The following is a 16,158-nucleotide window of genomic DNA, read 5'->3' on the forward strand; positions in this document are numbered from 1 at the left end:
GTTAAAGTGGACTCTGAGGACTCCTCGAAGGCACTTAAGTGGCCTCTGTGGATACATTTATCTCAGTAAACCTTAATTAAATAGGTGCTGGCCCAAAAGGAAAATCTGTCTTCCAAATCCCTGTGCATGTGCAAAATTTCATTAAATGCTGAAAAATAAGAAAAATAAATCATTGTACTTTGTGTCACTGTTCCATTTTTTTCACATGAATATGTAATCAAGGTTTGGTCTACATTTGAGCCCCAAAAGTCTGATGAACTAAATACATGTTGGCCAATTTGTATAACACAAGTGACTTTGGGTGACCATGAATTCCTTTTCCATTTATTTACCTGTTGACCTTTGTTGTTGTCTTGGTTAAGTCATTTCACTTTAAACCTGTTTACCGTGTAACAATGTCTGGATATTTGCTAGTCAGTGTGTATACGTGCTCAACTGAGATCACAGACCTGCTGCTTCATGGCAAGACAAACAGCCACATTACAGCCTCACACGCCACAATACAAGGCAACACGGATAGGTGTGTATGAAAAGGTGGGTGTTGCGTGTACAACGTTGTTTCGTTGTGTGCGCGGTTTACTTGCCTGTTCCCGTGTAATTACCTGGGAAGTCTCCTGATGTGGAACCTTTGCCATTCTCACAATGAACCCATTTACTGCTGAAAACCATCAAACGTTTGCCAAACACACATTGATGGTTTGCATACAAGAGTGAGCACACACGCACACTGGCACAGGCTAGGAGTTAGAATACGCACACATACACGCACAAACCATTTCAAACGGATGCAGGGAAATAAACAGAGACGAGAGCACACAACCCCTTCAACCCTCTGGGAATTTTACTATTCTGCACTTCTCTCATCCCCCTTCACACTCACGCGCGGCGCACGCACACACACACACATACACACTCTTTTTCTCTCTCTCTCTCTTCATCTCTTCCTCTGCTCCTTTGTCTCCCTGATTATGCAGTCGATCCCGGGGTGCCCTACTCACTGAGATCATCCACCTGTCAATCTAAAGCACACATTCTACACACATCTACTTTTTGCACACACTCTTCCACCGGTGATATTGATACAGAGGAAATATTAATGACTTCACTCACCTGCAATACACTGTTGTGTCTTGCATTTCCAAACAGAGGTATATGAAATTCATCAAGGCACTCTGTGAGAAAGAGGGAAAAAAAAGAAATAAACCTGGTGAAATAACGGCGAAGGCTATGATATGTCAAAGAGTGTCACATCAAGTGGGAGAAATGCAAGATGGCGGGGAATTTTGGCACATCTTTAAGAGATGTTTTGCTGTTTTTAAAAGGTTCACCACGTTTATGGTGCAATTTCATATCTTATTTTTTGCACAAGATGCAAGTCATCACCCGACAAGCCAAGGAAGTGAAGATAGAAAAAGGGAGCAGCTATGCACAGTGTATAAATTTATAAAGATCTCCTTGGTCATAGCTTTTGATATGCATGCATATTGGATAATACATGCATAATTAAATGTATGTATATTTTAACATCTCTTTGCTTAAACTACAGAAAGCAACAGCATGTTGCCCTACATATATTTAACATGTAGTACATATATATTTTTTAGAAATCCACTTTAAAAGAGAAAAAAAATGTAAGCCTGACGAGCAAATTGACTTGATTGCTGGGGTAAACGTCTTAAATCGAGATTGTTTCGTCTTCAACTATATAAAGTGAGTATATTATGATTATCAGGGTCATAGAAGCCATGAAGAAATTAAAAGATCTTATATTGTACACCTATTGTAAGTATACTTTAAATTATTATATCAGAGAATATTTCCCCACTCAGAGCAAGTAAACAGCATTGTTTGTAACTGATTAGTGCAGGGAAGTTAAATATCTTTTTTCTTTTTTAACGTAAATGAGAAAATCTCCAGATTTCTACTTTGTAATATCCAATGGAGAAAAAAAACAAAATAAAAGAAAAACTTACATTTTGACTCACAAGAGAGTAAGGGCAAATGTATGATCGAATTTTCACCCAAAAAATGGACACTATACAATAAATACACTGGTAAGAAAGGGATTATTTTTCATTTCATCCATGATTTCTAAATCCAGATTGCATTTTCTTTCATGCTTATTTGATGTAATGCATATCAAATGAAGTATATTTGTGACATAAGGAGATCCACACAATGTATCAAGGTGTGCATTATTATTAGGTAGATTTATGTGTACATTTGGATCTTTTATGAATATTCACAATTAACAGGTAAATATAAATAAGTTAGATTGGAAAGTGTTAGCTTTTAATTCAGTTGCAAGAAAATTCTGCAGACCCATTGCTTCCTTGTTATGTTGGATGCAGATATTTTGTCAAGAAAGCCAATACTTCACTTTTACTACTTATTTTTACTAACCCCTAACCCATAAATATTGAGGTTTGAGGGGTTCTAACATTTTGGGTTCCCTGAGAGCAGTATGGTTGTTATTTGGTATTCATTTAGTGTAAAAAGGTATTTGTTTTAATCTGTTGATTTTGACAGCCTTAATGCATACATAATATAAACTACGTATCCATGTTTTTAAAGAAACCATATAGCTGGTGAACAACCAAGTAAACATGTGAGAATAAGGACATTAATATAAGCACTATAATTATAAAAACAACTAAAAGTCGATTTTTTTCTGGTCAATTTCTGGTGGAGAATGCATGGATCACTTCATTTCATTTCTATTTCTTAGCCTCACTCCATCACTGTCGGAGATCACCGGCCTGAGTCTCAAGTGCTCAGATGGTAGAGATTACCATGGCAACGGTGTGGTCTTGTGGCCCTGGATGTACCACACACACAAGCGCACTTGCTCTCCCTCGATCTCTTCCCGCCGGCTCATGCATACAAATTCAGATCTACAGGTGCCCCCAAAAGCATCCTCCCTGAGTTTGATTGACATGCTCAAGGGGCAATGGATCACAATTAGTGATGTGGCTAATTTCCCACAATGCCCTGCAGCCACTGGGCAACCGCTGCGCCCGATGCCAGCCATCAATATTTATGACTGGTTTGATGAATATGCAGAGAATAAAGTGGCGCTATGCAGGTAAAGCAGCGTGATCCAATCAGAGGTTGCTTTATGTCCATGCTGGGACAGGTGTCTGCAGAAAACTTTATTTTTGGGAGCAGTTCTTGATGCAAACCAATGAAAGGGTAAAAGTGTTGAGCACATATGCCTATAACAAATATTACCTTCATTGCAATTGGTCAGAAATTGCCCAAAGTCCTCTACATCTACAACCCTAATGAGGATAAGTGCTAAAAAAAATGGATGTATTGATAGAATAAACAAATGCTAGGCAAAGTCAAGGGATAATTTTGATAGATTTCCCACATTAATGTGATGACATATTTTACAGTAATTTCACTTTATTGTAAAATGAAGATTTTTTAACATTAGGTATTTAAGAATGGTACACGGTCAATTGGTCGCCGGTCTTTTGGTCGCCGCTCTTTTGGTCGCCCGTTGTCGCGGTCGGGGCGACCAAAAGACCGGCGACCAATCGACCGCACACATTTAAGAATACTTGTACTAAGAATAACAAATAAAACAATAACAATACGTTTTTTAAGGATTGTTCTAACGGAGAAATGTAAACTTTGATAATGTTTACCTAGTGAAAAATGTTGTCCTTTTACACTCATATCTTGATATTTATATAAAATTCTTACTATTTTGAATATTGAACAAGTAGTATTTTAAGTATTTCAATTTTGTTCTCTTTAGAGTCACATTATAATAGCCGTTCTGTACCTTTTTTGTCACTTGTACTTTCTCATACTATCCATATGAAAATAAAAAGCCAAAGAAAAGCAAGCTTCTTGTTTAACATCATCTAAAACAAATGTTCTACCTTCAAGATTTCTTGTGACTTTGAGGCATATGTAGTGGAACTCCCAATTATACAAACTATCATTTAACCATGGAGGAATGACATGTTTAGTTATGAAGTAGGCAATGGCATAGCCAAAAATAATTTGAATTGTCAAATTAGCTATGGTTGCTCCAACATTTGTTTTGTTATAACACGTTTTACATGAAAGTCCGCTAGTTATGTATGAATAATCACATGCCCAGGCACACACACACACAAAGGTGTGTGTGCGCAATCACATCCATATTGGGAGCAGAGAGAAAAACCAAAGTGGACAGATCAGAGCAGAGATATAATCAAGCATGAGTTCTGAGGAAAAAAAGAATTTCGCTCTTCCTTCCAAGTCTTCTTACCTCCTCTCATCTCCATAGCATCTCAAAACCACACCCTCACTTTCTGTTTTTTGTCAGTGTGTGTGTATGTAGCTAAATGGTTATACTGGTAGAAACTGTTCAAGATTTCTGGTGACAAACCAACAGCCGGTGCTGTTGGTCCAGTACTCAAATTCAGTGGTGGGGCTCACATGGAGGTAGAGCTCCTGTGCAGAGTTCAGCAAAACCAGAAGGTTTATAGCTGTGTATTTGTGTGTGTGTAGTAGGTGTTATTGAGAAGCACAGCTTTCCCCAGAGAGATCCTCCATTAATTGTGAAGTGAAGGAGCCTGAGGGCGACACCAGGGACCTCCATTAAACACAGACAGCCAACTGACAACCTCACTCTCTCGCCCTTTCTCCCCACTTTCTTTCCCCCCTGCTCTTCACCCCCCCTTCATTTATTCTCTAAAATTCAAATTCACATTCAAATTTAAACAAGGTTCATTGGCATGAAAGGAGCAACCTAATAATGGCAAAAGTAAATGCGCGGCACACAAAAGAAAAGAGCTTGTGTTGATTCTGGGAGGCTGCAAACAAACAAAGAAAGCGTCGCCTAAATGCAGCAAGCTTTCACATCTGAAAGCGACGGTTTAAAATCTTTAGTGTAGGAATCTAATTCAAGTTTGTTACTTTCTTCAGTTTGACTTTTTAATTTGCTCTGCCACAAGCACTGCAGAAGTAACTTCTCCAATTAGACTTTGGAGACATTTGATTCACAGCCTGAATGATGAGCTTCATTATGAGTCAACTTTAACTACACCAGGCAAGTTGGAACTCACTAATGATGCCACTTCTGTCCTTGGAGGGTAGCAACAGTATATAGATTTTCCAGCAATTATCTCCACACCAGATTAAGTCAGGTATTGTGTGTCTGGATGCCCGGGTGGCCTGGCAGATGTGTGGTTAGTACATCGGCATCACAGTTCTGGGGTCCTGGATTCAAAAATTCAGGTCGGTCCACCTTTGTGGAGTTTGCAAGTTCTCCCTGGGCCTGCGTGGGTTTTCTTTGGGTACTCTGGTTTCCTCCCACATTCCAAAAACATGCATGGTGGGTGAGTTGGACACTCTAAATTGCCCCTATGTATGAGTGTGAGTTTAAATGGTCCATCTCCTCATACCCTGCGCTCGGCCGACCACCGATTCGGGCCGAAGTCAGGCTCCAGCACCCTCCACGACCTTTGTAAGGATAAGCGGTTCAGAAAATGAATGGATAAATGTCTCTGGATGCTTCACGCTCAGCAGGATGTTTCCAAATTGAATTAGATTTTTTTTTTAAACTCATAACTACTCCTTACTATTTAAACAATATTAATTTGTTCAGCGTGGAGTAATATTGTTTTCTCAAAAGGAATTAAATAGTCTATGCGTGAGCAATAGAGCATGTGTGAGAGGTAATGGTCCCCAGCCACTAGAGGGAACACTAGTAGTGTGGAAGGCTCATTCAGTGCTCAATTGAACCCCCCTACACACACAGTCAAGTGTACGGCGGACTACAACCAATGAACTTAATAGAGCCCACCTTAACTCATTATCAATGAGTTTGCATTGAGAAAGCCAGACACACACACACACACACACACACACACACGCACACTCACAAACACCCACACACACCCTTATACTCATACGCTATAGCAGATGTTAAGGATTAGTGTGTGTTTGTATGGATGTGTGTGTGCCTAGCCTCGGGCAATGTTCAACAATGCATTATTCCTGAGTGCACCAGTTAAGAGGGGCACTCCATTTCCATGGTAACCACCCCAGCTCTGATGTAAACACAGGGGTAGTTAAACCATCAACCACAATGAAGTGATATCCAAGCAAATTACATGCAAGATAAGATTGCACGGACAAGGATGTGAGAGAATTGCGTTAGTGTGAAATCAGTTTGGGTAATCTGGAGGGTAAATCAACACTCAAAATATTGCTGTATTGATTATGCCATGAAAAAAATGATTCCTCCTCTTCCACCACTTTCACTGCATTCAAAAAGAGGTATGAATACAGAACTGTACAGTAGTGAAAATAATACATGAATCCTGAAATATTACAACTTTGGAATGTCTCAGTCCAAGTGAAATGAAATTTTAAGCGTATTGTAACCTGTACTAAACAATGACATGTTCATGTGTATTATTTTCTTTATTGGTGGTATGTGACACTTTATTCAATCCTGTTTATTTGAGTATTAATTGAGTTATCATTGCATCTTAAGTTTTAAAGTTAAATTACGAGTCCACTCCCACTGTTTTATGATATAAAAATCAAGTGGCCACCGTTAACAGCTGTTGGGAAATGTGATTTCTATTCTGTCTAAAAGGTCAACACTAACTGTCCTAATTTTGTTCTCTTCACTAAGTTCCGATAGACAACCATAAAATCTTGATCATTTGCTGCCACTTACAACAATAGACCTCTAATCAATTTGAACTTAGAGGGATGGCAGTCAATGAATGTTGTTCATTTATTCATTTCCTGAACTGCTTATCCTCACAAGGGTCACGGGGGGTGCTGGAGCCCATCCCAGCCAACTATGGGCACCAAGCCGGGGACCCCCTAAACTGGTGACCACCCAATTCCAGGCCACAAGGAGACAGACACTCATTCCTAGGGGCAATTTAGAGTGTTCAACCAGCCTACCCTGGATGTTTTTGGGAAAACTGATCCTAAAATTGTTTTTTATTAAAAAAAATGCATCTTCTTAAGCATGTCAGTGTCACAATAACACAGTGATATGAAATATGTCCATTGAGGTTTCCAACATAAACTTTCTCTACCCTGATATCATCTTGGATAAACTCTCATATGTTGTTAAAATGTGTTCTTCTACATTACAACGCTTTAAGTAGAACTTTATTAAGTGAAACAAAAGGAGGATTGTAAAAGTGAAACAATAGTGAGATGTCATGTCCACCACTTCATCTAGGCAGAGGAATTACTGTCTGCAAGCCACACAGGCAGAAAAGTAGGGGCGACGGGGGTTATAATGCTCACGAGTGTGTTTAGGAGTGTGTGTGTGTTGATCCTAAACTCTCACCATTGGAATGAGTTCATGTATGTGTGTGTTTGACAGCTCAGATGAGGACTGGCTGCAGGCAGCTGCTTTGCTCGAGGCCACATTCAGTTCCGTCGCGCTGCATTAGTCCCCAACCAACCTGTCACCCCTAGCAAGAGAGTGATAGCACGCAGTGCACACACACATACACATAGAGTACTCAACACATTTACGCACCTTCATTACCTCTTCTTCATGTACGCATGAGCACAAAGCATCAGACAACACAGGTGAGCAACCCACTTGACGACGTCTGATGTTGTCACTCTCCTGTCCATACCAAAGCGAGTGTGTTTATTGGTCGAGGGGGACGCGTTTAATCACAGAGACTCTTATATTTGTGTGAATATGTGTATTTGTGCCTGTGTGCAATCCGTCAGTGTTGATATGCTAGTGAGAGGGACTAACCGGAGTTGAGTAGAGTCTTTTGTAGCGCAGGCGAGGCCCTGAGGCACAGCCCCAGACCTAGACCCCCTCCCCAAACACACACACACACACACACACACAACACATGCATATGTTCTTGGCCGCTGTGCCGTAGATGTGATGTGACAAGTACAGTGGGGCAGACTTTCCCACCATCGCCTTGCGTTGCAATAGAATGTGCCCGCCAAAACGTGCATGATTGTAAAAGCTGGATGTCGGTAGTTATGTGTGGCTTAGTTGAGGTTTGTCAGAATGACGCCTGGTTAGGTACGACGGCTGTTAGGATTCGGAGGGCATGGCTTTAGACAAGGAAGTGATGGTTCATTAGTAAGAGAAGGGATCTCGCTCAGCTTGCACCTTGTCTACTTTTGCGAATTTGTCAATCGCTATCTCAACCTTCCACTTTTTCTATGATTTTCTATACCCCGAGCCACTGACAAAGAAAATTGATACCCTTCATTGTGGTGCTATTCTGATGAACATTTGAATGAATTGATCATTGCCATGATTCACAAAGATGCCAATGTAGGCAGGAGATTTTAACAGGTGAGGGAATTACTCGACCTTGAAGGTCAGGAATAATTGTGTTTTGGATGTATTGTAATTTAATTGTTACTACGCACCAATTACAATAAGAATATGGCCTTGCTATACAGTTTTTACACATTACTAGTGTATAATACTGATATAGTGAATAATCACTGTCAGCCCTCCAGTTAAATTTGATTTATGTTGCAGCGTCAGTAAAGGAGTTGATGTTTAATTAAAGCATATGAAATAAAACTTTCTACTGAATGTTGTGAATTTGTTAAAGGGGCAAACAACACTTATTATAAATGAGAGTTATGTAAAGTTGCTCAAAGTCTTTAAAATTAAATCACAACTTTCGTAGACCTTCGATAACAGATATAACAAGGGTGAGTAATTTGGAATACTTGGCAAAAATAGTGTCAGTATTGATAAAATGTCTGTCTCAATGTCAAGTGCTCAGTTTTTGGAAATCTTGGTATTAATTCACATTTTGTCTCCACTATTACTCATTAAAAAAGCATGTCCTTTTCAACTTATTTAACAAAATTCTGTGTCGTCTCTCCCTTAAACTCATTTACACGCCTTCCTAATACAAAGAGGTGTCAATGGTAGTAATTATTTGCATGTGAAATGAGGAAAACAATAGATTCTAAAATTCCAGAGTGAACAAGAAGCGGGAGCAGGCTAAGAGAATTCAAGGAAAATGTGGTGGGGCAGTGAACAGGAGAGTAAAAAATGGAAAGCGGAGGGGTGTGGAGGGCAGGTTTTGCTACATCACCACAAAACCTGCCAAGCGCTTCAGCAACTGACAAATGGATGTCGAAAACCGACCACTTGTGGTTCACAGTGACCCACTTCCTGCCCGCTCGTTTAAAGACACTTTTCTCAGTGTTACCTCTAAGTTTGAAATGCTGTTTTATTTATACCTGAATGATTCATACATTTAGATGGAGATGCATTTTATGGCAGGGAACTGGAGAAACTAATGCAAATAAAAAATCTGTCTTTTTTTTCCATTACAGTTAATGATATTTTCTTCATTTTAATATGACACAATGGCAGCATTCAAAACGTGTTTTCACTAAACAAATATTTTTTATAAATATATACTGTAGTCTAGCAGCTTTATCCTCTGCTTCAAGGGATCAGATTCACTTGCTTTGCTTGCATTGTTTGCCCTTGGACAGTAAAAATCACTGTGTTCAAAATAGTTCATGTGAAGCAACATATTGCACTCTATGCTTTTTTTTCCAAACTAGTCAAATACATCAATGCTTGCTCTTGTTATTAGCAAAGATGATCTCCCCAATTTACCACATATATATCCACACACATCTCCACATACACAACCAGTCTTCCCCAAGGCCAAGCTAAACACATCACTTGTGTGTCCTCGCATTAGCATTTACCACAAAGCTATTGTTAAGCCATCTTTTTTTAATGACTAGTCCAAAAACTTTCCATTTGTGTGACAGTTTGGCAGCTCATTTCAAGGACCGTTGTCTTGTAAATTATGATCAGTGTAGTCTTGGAATAATAAAATCCAAAATGTTCAAAGAAAAAAAAAGATGCACATTAAGAGGGATTTGTTTTTGAAAGCTAGAAATATGGTCTAGAATAATAAGATCATTTGGTTGGAGGTGGAGAGAAGTACTATCAGCCTTCAAAGCACATACAGTACATACTTTGTAGTCATGTGGGGTGTCCACAGCCTTGTGTTGTGTTCAAGTGTGTTTGCGTGTGTGTGTACGGTTGAGTGCAATGCGATGTTGCATCTTCTCTGGGTGGAGATGGAAGGCGACATGGCGGCCTGCTCTCTGTCAACGGAAGGCTGAGTGTTAATATTTAACAGAGGAAGGCTCTATTTAGAGCCCGCCGCCTCTCCTTCTCCCTTGTGGGCCTCGCAACGCTGATCCCGCCCGGTGCCGTTATGGAGGAAAGCTGTAGGAGGCAGCCGCACGTCACTAAGTCTCCCTGACAGAATCAGTTTGCAGATGAGCCTTAAAACGCGCAGAGTTGTTTGCCATGCTTGAGAGAGTGTGTGTGTGTCCCTGTGTTTGTGTGACCCGTGACAATCTCTAATTTAACTTTCTCTTCAGAATCTCTTTTGGCATCCTGACATGCTTTGCGGTTTGCTTTTAATTTACAAGCACATTGTGGGGCATATGGCTACTCAGTGCTGCACAAACAATACAAGTTCATAATTAGATAAGAATTTGTTATTTAGAAACATTTTTGTTTTGAACTGGATAGGTTTTAACTTTCCTTTCTTGGTTTTATCAATCTTTGGTAAGATGTATGTTCACAACCCTGTCCATTGCAATTGTGTGGTAGAACCAAGAAAGAAAGTTTAGTCTCTCTGTCTTACATCGTGACCGGACATTTCGTCGAAAGACGTTTGGTCCCCGGACGTTTGGTCGACCGGATGTTTGGTCGAACGGACGTTTGGTAGAACAGACGTTTGGTAGAACGGACATTTGGTCGCCGGGTTCGCTCGCTGTCAAATTATGACAGAGAGTTTACTGTTGATATTTTGATATTAGATATTTAGATATTAAACTCCCTCTCTCTCTCTCATGATTATAATTTTGAGAGATGGTTTCAACAGTAACAACCCGGCAACCAAACGTCCGTTCTACCAAACGTCCATTCTACCAAACGTCCGTTCTACCAAACGTCCGTTCTACCAAACGTCCGTTCTACCAAACGTCAGGGTAAAACCTTTTTTCACAAGAAATCCTCACATTCAACGGGGAGAAGCAGTACAAATAAAAGAGGAGTGTATAGCCTCAACCCCTACTCTTTTTTTGTCGCTTGGTGGTATGGAAATGTTGTATTGCGGGAATGTGTGTGTGTCTAATGACCTAAATGTGAACTCTACGTCTTGTTTTCTGATGATTGTTTTGATACCTTCATTTCTCTCTCTTGTCTTGACACAAACTGGCTCGGCTTTTCCTCCAGACAAAATGAAATACAAGCTGTGCTTTTTTCTTTTTTCTTTTTAAAAGTGTGCTACTATGCAAATTTTGCTAAACGGATACAAAAAAAAACAACATACAGTACCCTATTTACTGAGCTACAAAATCAATTGAATGTATACCCGCAGTTAAATACTGACCCTGTGGCAACAATGCAATAATACTTCACTATATGATCATAAAGCTTCAATAATAAAAAGTTCACTGTACTGTTTTCTTTATGTTTGTGTCTTGAATATATGTGGAATTCTAACAAACCTAATGCTTAGTTTAATTTTATATTGAATATTGTATTACAACAGTTAAGTGGTCTCGGAGGCATCATTCTGGGATACAAACAAGAAATTACTGAAAAGCCCTGTTGAACTTCTCTACTGTTGAAGGTTATTTCAGAAAATTTAATTAGAGAATACAAATAAAACACTTCAGTGTGTGCGTGTGGGTGTAGGGATCAATAGTCGTTTGGCAGGCCCAGTTGGCAGCTGGCGAGAGAAAAAAAAACAGTTGCACAAATGGCAGCTTGACGTATGTACACCGTGACTGAATTGACATGAAACCATTTGACCCCCAGAAGAACCAATTAATTACACGAAAATGGTGAAACCGAAAGCAGTTCAACTATGGCACGTCAGTAAGGAATGCAAGGCGCTTCTTTAAAAATCTTTCCACAAAGATCAAGGCAAAACCTTGTGTATATGTATATGTATATTCATCCAAATATATAATATTTAGGAGGGGGGGGGGGTGCTTGAGCCTATTCCAACCAACTATGGGCAGTAGCTGGGGGGGACACCCTTAATTGGTGGCCAGCCAATCGCAGGGCTTAAGGAGACAAAGGACAACCATTCATGCTCACACTCATACCTAGGGGTAATTTGAGGTGTTCAACCACCCTAACATGTTTTTGGGATGTGGGAGGAAACCGTAGTACCCAGAGAAAACCCATCCAGGCCTGGGAGAAAATGCAAACTCCACACAGGAAAATCAGAACCCACTGATTGAACCCTCGATCTCATAACTGTGAGTCGGCCGTGCTAACCATTCTTCCCCCGGGCCGTAATATCACAAATTGAATATATTAATTTAGATAGTGATCTGTTATGAATCATCATTTCTTTTCTCCCCTTATCAGCACAGATATTCAACTGCACAATTAAACAGAACAATCTGACTATGATTGGTGCATGAATATAAGTATGTACAAGGCAATGCCCAAAAAGATCACCAAAAAACAGACATTTTTAAATCCAACTAATTTGGAATTCAATTTATAATGGCTCATCTTAAAATGCTTTTCAGGCAGAAGACAAAAAAAAAAGTTCAAAGTCAACCGCCTCAATCAACTGTGAGTGTCTTAGTCGGGGTTAAGGGGTTTGAGGTGCCAGGTATCAGGTGGCTCTCTGTTACTGAGCACCAGGCTAAAACATTGAAAGCTGCCCTAATTGAGCACCTCTCCCATGGCCAATGTGGTCCTGGTGTCCCTCTCTCAAAGTCCACAGAGACCAGTGTGGTTGTCTGGGGGGGGCTGACCCCAAAACCCTGCCTAAGGCACTGACTGCCACCAGTCTGAACCCTCTGCTACCCCCCACAACTAGTGCTGTCCCCTCTTTCCGGGATGCTTAGCATCTTTCTGTGAAAATTCTATGAACAGCTCAGCGAGATCCAGATTTTTTTTTGTCTCTCCTCATTAGAATCCCGATGCTCCACATGCACACAAACACACATTTTCTCAGTAATTGCAATATTATTTGTTGATCCATTGCTATCCATGTGATAAAACAAAAATTCATTGAAAGTGAAATTGAAGAAGTGGTTTCAAATGGTGACAAGAAAATATCTGAAAATAAGCGCATTCTCACCTTAATATGCATCAATATCTTTATATTGCAACTATATGAAAACATAAAATGATTGAAAGTGAAATTGAAGAAGTGGTATCAATTACTGATAAGAAAATATCTGAAAATAAGCGCATTTTCATCTCAATATCTATCTTCATATTGTAACTCTATGAAGAGAAATTAGATTTATTTAAAATTTTGATTTAAAAAATAAAGAATCTGAAATGATGGCTAAATATGCTTGGGACTATTGATATGGTCATTGAATTGATCACTTGTTGTGACTAACAAAACTAGATATTTTGTCTTGTAAAAATAAAATTGGGATAATTTCAGAGTTTTTGAAAAATCCCTTTCTACGGTACGATTATCCTAATACACTCATCAACTGTGGAAAAACACAGTTTATTCATTCATCATTTTCCATACAACCTATCCTCCCAATGGTTTCAGGGGTGCTGGAGCCTATTCAAGCTGTGTGTGTGTGTTCACAAGGGCACAACGAGAAGAACCAGTCATGCTCACACTTTTGGGATGGAGGAGGAAAACGCATGCAAGCAAAGGGAGACCATGACAAATCCACACAAAATCGAGCAAAGAAGGCTTAGGGAAAACTTGGTGTGTTGGAGCTTTTAAAAAATCAAGGTGTCACTATATCCCTTACAGTAATACAGGCAGCAATAATTCTTTCGCACACACACACAGTGCAAACATGCTGCATCAGTCAGCCTCTTCAAAACGCTCACCTCCATCCATTATCAGCCTGCAGCTGTCCGTCATTTTGACTGACAACTCAGAAGAGCTTTGACGGCTGATGAGAGCGGGGAGCCAACGTGTGCCTCAGAGGCAACAGCGGCAGTCCTGTGTTCTCCTGCCCACCTCCTTCTGCTGCCCTACCCACCTCCTGTCACGGCCTCCTGCCCGACCTCCTCTTACATGGGCCTGCAGCAAATTAAGAAAGGACCAAATCTCTTCAAAGTCAAGTAAAGGGGACAAACCAGGGGTCTGTTTTCTGTCGATGGAGACACAAGAAAGAACATTGTGCATAAACATGCTGTGGAGGGCCACCAGTGTATTTAGGAGGATCTCTGTGACATCCACACAGTTCAGACAAACTTCACTATTCAGGCTTTTTCTTTCCAAGCCTTCCATTTCCTTTGGATTGTTTTTTTATAATAAAATCCAACATCTCTAGAGCTGCATCTCAATCTCAAGGCCCCCCATCATCTTGTTGTAGACCCTCATCTCCCTCTTCAACTCACTGTGCTCTACAGGCCCACCTTTGGCTCAGTAAGAACACCGCACCACATTTGGCTCGATCCGCAACCCGGCGTGTTCCCCTGCCCCTTAACACCCTCCTCATTCTTGAGACCCATGACCACTGGGTGGTGGACCGGCTGCTCCTGCAGGCCACGCTTCCCTCCTCAGGCTTTCACTGTTCTCCAGGCTTCTCATGCCCACAGCTATGCTTGTTTGATGTTGGTCTCCTGATAGGCAACACAGAGCTTGTTGGACGCTATGAGCTGAAGGAGTCTCTTTGGTGTGTGTGTGTGTGTGTGTGTGTGTGTGTGTGTGTCTTGGCACGTGTGTGAACTTGGTTCATTCTCATCCGCACACAGACCACAAAGAAGACTGACTTGAAAAGGACTGAATGATGAGCGACTGACAGCAGCTCGAATAGTCAGCCTGGTATTGGCCACAAGTGGGCGAAAGGCAAGTGCGATGTTCACATGTGACGCCATTGACAATATTACCCACCAAATTTTGGGTACACCTGTACATAAACAAGGACATTCACATTGCCGTAACTGATTAGGGAGCATGGCGATTTCTAACTTTCCATTTCACTAAGCTGATATCACCGGCATAATTCAGGTTATCTGCCTTCAACAGTCCCTGTTTCTCTATTTCTGGCAGGCTGAGTTAAAGTAGTGCAGTAAAACGTGCTAGCGTTTTGCTGGTGATTAAAGGACACGTTATTAATCGTTCTAAATGGTCTGAATAAGTCGAGATTCACTCCTGTATTCAGCACTTTTTAGACTGGTAAACGTCACTGACTCGGCCTTTATTTTTTCTTGTTGAGGATACTAATGTTAGTGTATTGGGGGAACCACTTATACAGTGTGTTTTCTGACAATATCCTCAGTAGCCCACAATAAATTACACGCAAAGAATAGAACAACCAGAGACTAAGTCTAAACAAATGATGTTATTGCTATATGGTGTACTATTGAAAAAACACTGAGTATTTGTTGTCTAATTTTAGCGCATAATGAACTAAAATGATTAAACTCTACAAATCTACACAACTCTACAAAATTAGCACAAAAGGAAATTATCTTTATACTGATACTGCCAAGTTGGAGATTCCCTATGTAGATATTTATGAACTCTATAAGGAAATTAGGTCTTTTTTTTAGATTTTTAGGATGATTTCATGATGTTCCTCTTCATAAAACGTTATTTTTTTTACACTTTGCAATATTAATTTAATGACAATGGAATACAAATGTTTAATGAGGAAATACTGTTACTATATCATTTGTTTTTCATGTCCTTTTAATAGGACTATTCTTCAAGCTTCATAGATGGTTAACAGTGACTTTGAATAAAGAAATGTCAACCTCAGTTGTGAGCTATTTACTTATTTAATCAGTTTAAACAGGAGCAATTGTGACACTACACCTCTGGTGTCTTGTGAGAGACACATCAACACTTGAAAGAAACAATTTTACTCCAGTTACCGTTATGTAGAAAGTGCATTTTTAATAGAACTATAGAAATCTCTCACTTGTCCCTCAAGGGGTATGACTTAAATGTCATTTTTGTCAAGCACATTGTGACAAACTTTTGACTCCTTATTAAACGCAACATGTCACAGCCCATCAGGATTGTTGTGGGGTGGAGCATTAAGCGTTCTGTAATGATTACATGTGGTTTTGATTGAAATGAGGCAAGGAGGAACCATCAAAAGGGGATTCTCGTACTTTAGCTCCAGGTTGTAGATGGATGTACGGCCTATGGCTGGCAGGCTGCTGCT

The 16,158-nt window shown here is 40.1% G+C and overlaps 1 protein-coding gene across 7 annotated transcripts in view; it reads right to left on the reverse strand.

Moving 5' to 3' along the window:
• tfap2d (transcription factor AP-2 delta (activating enhancer binding protein 2 delta)) overlaps positions 1 to 16,158 on the reverse strand; it is a 67,083-nt gene that overhangs the window by 22,286 nt on the left and 28,639 nt on the right. For all 7 annotated transcript variants that reach the window (XM_077587344.1, XM_077587348.1, XM_077587347.1 and 4 more), the window contains one exon: positions 1,111 to 1,172. The gene's annotated coding sequence lies outside the window, so the exon portion shown is untranslated. The remainder of the gene's footprint in view (positions 1 to 1,110; positions 1,173 to 16,158) is intronic.

Source organism: Stigmatopora argus, chromosome 19, assembly GCF_051989625.1.
Source record: "Stigmatopora argus isolate UIUO_Sarg chromosome 19, RoL_Sarg_1.0, whole genome shotgun sequence".
Lineage (NCBI taxonomy): Eukaryota > Metazoa > Chordata > Actinopteri > Syngnathiformes > Syngnathidae > Stigmatopora > Stigmatopora argus.